General features: G+C 36.3%; 1 non-coding gene across 1 annotated transcript; it reads left to right on the forward strand.

Annotated features, from left to right (window-relative positions):
• Nucleotides 1–7,331: 7,331 nt before the first annotated feature.
• Trnat-cgu (transfer RNA threonine (anticodon CGU)) lies at nucleotides 7,332–7,403 on the forward strand. Its single transcript has one exon. It is a non-coding gene; the product is annotated as a tRNA-Thr (tRNA).
• Nucleotides 7,404–7,764: the final 361 nt, after the last annotated feature.

The raw sequence follows: 7,764 nt of genomic DNA on the forward strand, positions 1-7,764 counted from the left end.
AGAGAAAACACGAGTAATGCTGTTTATACAGAGAGGGAGAAATTTAATTTCACTGTAAAAAATACGGGGTCAGTGTGTCATTTATTTAAAATATAAGTCACTAGTGGGTAGCGTTGTTAATTAATTTATTTTTTGTTCCGGCTCTTGAATGGTCGGGTATGGTACTTAAAAACTATAACTTGTATCACTTGCAGGATTTATAGCTGATTATTATTGTAATGTACCACGTATGAAAGAAGTAAATTACAAATTTAGGTTACATACGGATGCTGACACGTCGCCGCTTGCAAATTAGTGTCCATCTATCTTTCAATTTAAAGGAGATTAAAGGAGGTTTACCGCTAGTGGAAAAACGCAGCAGTAAAGCTGCAATATTAACGCTGCTGCGTCGAAAGCGTCCACACGTTCGCATCGCACGCATCGCACGCAACGGATTTTAGTATCCTTTGTATGGAAAGTCACACAAGTGCGTCCACTGATCCGCATGCATCGCACGCAACGGATTTTAGAATTATTTGTATAGAAAGTAACAAGTGCGTCCACTGATCCGTTGCGTGCGATGCGTCCGATGCGTATGATGCGGACCTGTGGACGTCAACCTTAATGGGTCAATACCAGCGAAGCAGTATAATTAATAATAATGATTCAGCCTATATCCCCTCGGGCGGGAGAGCAATATTTTAAATTATAGCGCCGTGCGGCGCGCAGCTCCGAGGCGGCAAGTTTTCAACATTAAAAATGGCGGCCACCGCATGCGCGGTCGTCCGGATAGTGGTAAACATCAAATGATATTCAGTACATAAGTTCTGAAAAGCTCATTGATACGAGCCAGGATTTGAGCGCGAGACCGCCGGATTGAAAGTTGGACGTTAGATCCACTCGGCGACCACCGCTTCCTACATAGTACATCATTATAATACACACTTACATAGGTAGGGGAGACTTTTCCTACCTGCAATTTTTGTACGTTCGTTGCGCGTTGGGATAGATTTACTGTCATTATTGTCCACGCATGTAGGGGTGGACGAGAAGTTCTTGGGGTCGTGAATGAGGTGAGTTAAATGACACTCGTATTAGTCCAGTACATGCACGTATAATATAACTTGGTGATACAGAGCCTACAGAGGTGTTATAATATCACGGTAAGCGAAAACGATGAGGAGGACTATATATATATATGTACGGGCTCGACCGTCCGTCGCAAGATTGCTGAGAGAATGGCCGTTGCCGGCCCCACTGCCCCGCGCCCCGCGCCATGCATTGCGTCGGCGACGGCTCCCGAAGATGCCCGAACAAAGACGAGGCGTTAACAATTATGATCGCTATAGATGATAGATAGATTTACTGTCATTATGTAATATCAGGAGGACGACCACATGAGATTTTGTTGTTGCTTATATGGTACAAATTCATAAAAACAAAACTTTTCAGGCGACAATTATATATATGATAAAAAAAAGCTTAAAGTTTTGACAATTCCGATTATGGTAAGGTATAGGCTCTAGTTTTTACACTAAGCCCTTAAATGTCGTGCCACGTGCCTTACCTGTCATGGTTAAGTATAATATAAATAAACATAATGAAAAAAAAAAAAACTATTATCAGGCAAGGAACATCCCTTATAGACTAACATACAATAAATATAACCTTCATCATCATCATATATTAAGAGTTAGACTCTTGTCGGTGGAGCGATTTCCATGTGTGTCAGTCCTCCTCCTCTGGTCGGTCAACAAAAAAGTCATGTAGGTAGGCGACACAACAGTTTTTTGTTGCGTCACCTGTACCGGTGTAGGATTCGACAGATTCCCACGAAACCGCCGCAATACCCCCTTAGGCCAGAAAAGAATCAGGTACTTACAAAATATTTCATTTAAAATGTTAGTAGGATATAACGCTGTTTCTCATGTGGTGCACCACCGGGCATCTCGGCTATGCAGCCCGTTTTATTACCGCCCTGACCTTTCTATACAATTATATGCATATTTCACATTCATATGAACCTTGCCCCCCGATTTACATATGTATGTATGTGGGGATGGAGTGTGTTCCTTGAAAGTGCTCTACCTTGGTTTACAAATGCGTACTTAAGTCTAATGAGCGTTAGCCATGCGTGAAATGTCTTCCTTGTATTGATTAAACACTAAAGTTCTCAAGAGCATATATTATATTATTATTATACATTATATGGGTCATTCTCTGAGAATATGTCTGCGGTTGCGTCTAATTGCTACGAATCTTTTCATAAATTGTGTATGGGTCGCGGCAATTGCACCGCCGACATATTTTTGAGAATGACCGATGTATGCTTGGTAAATCGTTTCATAAGCATGACTAGAAACGAAAATTCAAATAAATGTTTAAGAACGAACATCCGAACGGTGTGCGGCGATACTAAGAATAAAAATTTCATGTTTACTTTGAAACGTAAAAGTCAATATACATCACTCATGGACAAGTTTAGATGAACGCAATAAAAGTTAAATTACTAATTTTGAAATTACTTTAGGTGCTGTGATCCAGTAATTAAACCTGTTTTTTTTTCTGTTCCTCTGAATTTGTCCATGAGTATATTACAATTTTCTGTGTTCTTAGGTGTTGTTTTTTCCATTAATAAATTAGGTATGTATAAAATCAATAAAAAAGACAATGCAAGGATATTAATTTGTGGTTTGATATCAATTGATTAATGATTTATTTGCGTGATGTGCTCTACACACCACACTATTTATTTCTTGATAGATATTTGATAGGTACCCACCAGAATAAAGTTAAAATTAAAAGTTTCACAGTAAATAAAGTGTCCGTAAAGGATACGAGTATAAGTAGTATTTGATCGATCTTAATCTTTTTTCTTCGACGCTTCGGAAATGCCCAGTACCTACTTTTCTTTTCTTTTAAGCGTGATACCCGGACACCCGGGGTCTACTCTCAAAATGTTGTGTAGGCACTGATCCCTTTTAACATCTTAAAATCTGCAGCAAATTTTTGGACTGAACGTCGTTTTTTAGGGTTCCGTACCTCAAAAGGAAAAAACGGAACCCTTATAGGATCACTCGTGCGTCTGACTGTCTGTCTGTCCTTCTGTCACAGTTGAAGTTGAAATTTGGTACACATATGTAAGTTTGTGACCCAAAGATAGACATGTAACGTAAACAAATTATTTTTAAAAACGGGGGCCACTTTTGGGGGGTAAATGAGAAAATTAAAAAATAAAGTTTATCAAACTATATCGTGTTACATATCAAATGAAAGAGCTCATTGTGAGAATCGTAAATATATTTTTTTGCATAATTTTAGGACAAACAGTTTAGAAGTTATTCAAGAAAATAGGCAAAAAAAACCATCCCCCCCTTTATCTCCGAAACTACTGGGCCAAAAATTTTGAAAAAAATACACAAAATAGATCTTTACCTATAGATCAACGGAAAACCTATTAGAAATGTGCAGTCAAGCGTGAGTCGGACTTAATTACTTAGTTTTTGATCCGACCCCTAGGGGTTTTTTAAAGACATTTCGCATAAAAAATACATTGTTTAAATTGTGTAATGTACGGGACCCTTGGAACGCGAGTCCGACTCGCACTTGGCCGGTTTTTTCCGTCGGACACGATATTCACGATACCGAACGCGGGCGACCAGAATCTCTTCCGGTCTCCTAATGAGGAGATCTTCTTGTATCTTCTAATAATGTTTCAATGCCGCAAAAATGCACTTATGCATTTGCACTGCTTCCTCTGGATTAAAAGCGAACAACGTTAGCTGAGTAGTTTATAAATATTGTAATTAGTTCTTGACAATGTATACTTCAAATGTAATGACAAAAAATGTCTGAAAGTTGTCTATATTTTTCAAAACAGTGCTAGAATAGTATATTACGATACAGGTGCGAATTACCTATTCGCACGTATATTGTACAACGTTTTGCTGTACATATCCGCCACATGCAGTCTATCAAAAGTAACTTTTTTAAATATGTTGTTTAAGTTAATTTTAATTTTAGTATTAAGTTATTTTAATATTTTTTAATTTTAATAATATGTAATTCTATCGATGTAATATGTAATCCGAAATAAAAGCTTTTTTTTTATAGCCCTTTAATTTCTCGACATAGGCACGTATAGTGCTAATTACCGCACTAGGGCGATAAAGTAGCAACAAAAGTACTGTAAAAAGTGTATTTGAACTTATTGGACAAGTTCGATAATTTAACATTTTTTTTATGTAAATACAGTTTTTAAACATTTTTAAAAATGGCGGAGTCATGGGGGTTCGCAAGGTCTACAGCTCACAGAGCCACATGTATTATTTCTAAGTATATTCTTGATAAATTGCAGACTACTTCAGATTTATCTCTATCTCTAATCGGATCAGATTTTCCCCATACCGAACTTTTCTCGTATCAAGCATCCTTAGAAACTATCTTACGAGCAGTTGGGATTAAATAAAGATCACGTTGCTGACGATATTATAAAAGTATATTTAAGACTGTGTAGTGTGCTTAGTTATTTTCTGTATTCCACTACCTAATATACTACTTTGATTTATATTTAGTACTTAGGATTTAAAAAAAACATATGTAAGCAACATTTCTGTTACATGCATGCCGTGTTTGCCTGTAATCGGGTGAATACTCAAGCAATTTTATTCTATAACTCGTCATTTATAAGTATTTTTTTGAATTGCACCTGTTTGGCAAACCTAAACCTAAATAAATAAAGGGTACAAGTCCCATATTTTTTTTGTAACTTATACCCCTTTCCACTAGAGCCACATATATTAGGCGACAGATATAATTTCGTACCTACATGAGATGAATTAACTTTTGTTAGGAATGCTGTTGTATGACAGCCACGTTATTTCAGGCTGGTTTCGATTACCTGCACTATCTAGGTTGTAACAACCTTCCAAACCACCATTCTTTAATGACCATTCATCGCAATTTGTTTTATATTTATGTTACTGCCCTCCCTACATCCAATTTAAAACTAAATATTATGCACGTCTTTATTCTTCTTTATTCTCGAGTATTTCATCATTTTCCCGACTCTTTCCATATTTGTCTTCCTCTTGACCGACTGATATGACACCACCGAGGATCGACCCAATTCCAAATCAAATATTTGTTTCACCGACGATTTTCGATTTAATCAATTCGACGAGTGTTTAACTTCAGACGATTCGATTTATACAAATTGGTTTATTTCGATTGCGTTGTTAACAACGATGTAAGGGGAGACAGGAAACGATTGTATGTTTATAATAGTGTGGCTTGTTGACAGGAAACGAATTAAATTGTAGATTGTGGATCCCACAAAGACATAAAAATATCGAAGGTAAATATCAAAAATACCATCATGCACATTGTTAACTGAAATTCGTAATTTGCGCCGTATAGCGATAGTCTGAAAAGCGGAGCTGCTGATGAAGACCATACAATAATACCTTTTTTAAAACTGTTTTGTAAAGTCGGTTCTTTATGGTAAATATTATCTAATAGTACGGTCGTTACACACGAGGCGATATTGTGAGAAAAAAAAAGAATATTTCATATTAAGATACGATAAGATAATCTTTATTGGTACAATACAGGTACACGTCAAATACAATTTTGTACAATAAACATAGAGATGACACACAGAGTATTTCTACAGAAAATATACACAACATTGTAATGTTATCAATTCATAATTAATAGAATATAATAAATTACAATTTTTTTTATATAATTTTAAATTTTTATTAATCAAATTTTAATTGATAAAACAGTAAGTCTAAAATCTTTCATGCTGCCTGCCGCCCCTCGACCATGCCTCTGACGGGCCGACCGGGCGCCGGCGCCCTCCAGTCCTCGTTGTAAAATGTATTCGACCAATATAAGAAGGCTCCGTTTCCATACATATTATTAGCAACGTATTACCTTCTTAAGTCGGATTATCATTCATTACCTAACAAGTGCTATAATGTACTGAAAAAACACGCGGGTTTAATATCTAGGATTAGGAACCTAAAAGCGGTTCAATAACTTACACGTTACGAAAAAAACGGACATTGATGTTAAATCACATTTTATTTATGGAATTATTAATTTTTAAGGTTAAATATTAATAGAGAAAAAGGCGAAACTTATACGTTTCTGTAACTCTGTAATAACCATTATATTTTTTTATAGTCTATTATTTCGAGTCGTGCTATGTGAATGTTTATATAAAAGGAAGTGACTATAATCTCATATGTTTTTTCCCATTTAATTCGTGCTTTGACTAAAATTCCACATAAATGTGTTTACACATAATATCGCAACCCTTCGCCAGTTCAAATATGAATAACACAATAAATTGCTAAAGAAAATACATTCCAATATTTCTGTAGAGTGTTCAGGCGAGAACATGCACGATTATTTAAATGGAAGTGCAATCTGCTGAGATAATACCCATCCATTATACATCTGTTCATTCTGGAGGCAAATTCGCTCGTTGCCAGATTCAAGTGGCTGTGCAACCACAGCCACTTGTATCTGGCGCCGCTTGAATTTTCTAACTTAAATACTGGTCGTGGAGGTGATGGCGTTTAGGTTTCTTGAATGACGAATACGTTCTGGGTAACGCAGCGTAGCCTGGTACAGTTCTCATACTATTGTCACTGTGAGAAGGTACGAAATGTTACCTACTGAAATTAAAATTCTTGACCGTACACGACAAAGTGAAACAACTATTCTGCCCAATCCCCTGGAAACCATTTGATAAGGGGAGCACGATCAATCGTCGGCGGCTAAGTCTTTTTTCTTGATGAAAGGTTGGTATTTTGAAAAATAATTGACGATGAATCAACTCAATCAATCAATTGTGCAATCAGAAAGTAAAGGATCTGATTACACCCGTGCCCCTAAAACTGGGTCAGGGGGTCTATGGAAAATGTAAAATTTATATGCCTTGGCTATTCTTTATTGCTTACCGTGCAAGAGAAGAGTTTTCCCTTAGATCCGTAAAGCTTTTGTTTTGTTTAAAATTTTTCCAAATTATTACTTATGGCTTTGGTTTGTGTAACATTTCTATCTATCTATCTATCATAAATGTCAATCATATGGACCGTTTTTCGAAAATGTATTGAGAGCTTCGTCTATTCATACTTCAATGAGAGAACAAATCAAATTATTTTATGAAATATATTTTGATTTGTGTTTTTTAAGTAGTAGTCACGCTACTATATATAAATTATAAACTGAAATATATAACATACACTAAAGAAAAAGTGACAAGTCAAGAGTTAATCAAAGGCGCATAGCCTTTTAAAGATAGCAGACACCAGAGAATTTGGGACGGGTACCGCCGTGGCCGGGTGGTCTAGTGGTCAGGACGTTAGCCGCGTAAGCTGAAGACGCGGGTTCGATTCCCGCCTCGGCCACCGGTGGACTTGATCACTTTTTCTTTAGTGTGTGTTATCTATTTCAGTTTATAATTTATATACATACTCCGTCGCTGAGTTTGCTATAGTATCCCCATCAAACCATTTCGGGGCTAGCTCTCCGCCTGTTACTGCATTGCCTAATGTAAGCATGTTCGGTAGGCGACGCGAAAAATGTCTTCAAGAGTAGAGGTAGGTTAATAATTATTTTATTAATCATTATGTCAAAAGTGTGAAGTGTAATTTTTGTAAAGAAAATAACAGACTAAAATTTATTCACGTCTGTAATTTTTAAAATTTAAGACTTTAAAAACCATACCATACTTTTCTAATTATCCCAAAGTAACGATACTAATTTGCG

Source organism: Cydia strobilella, chromosome 14, assembly GCF_947568885.1.
Source record: "Cydia strobilella chromosome 14, ilCydStro3.1, whole genome shotgun sequence".
NCBI classification, from domain to species: Eukaryota; Metazoa; Arthropoda; class Insecta; order Lepidoptera; family Tortricidae; genus Cydia; species Cydia strobilella.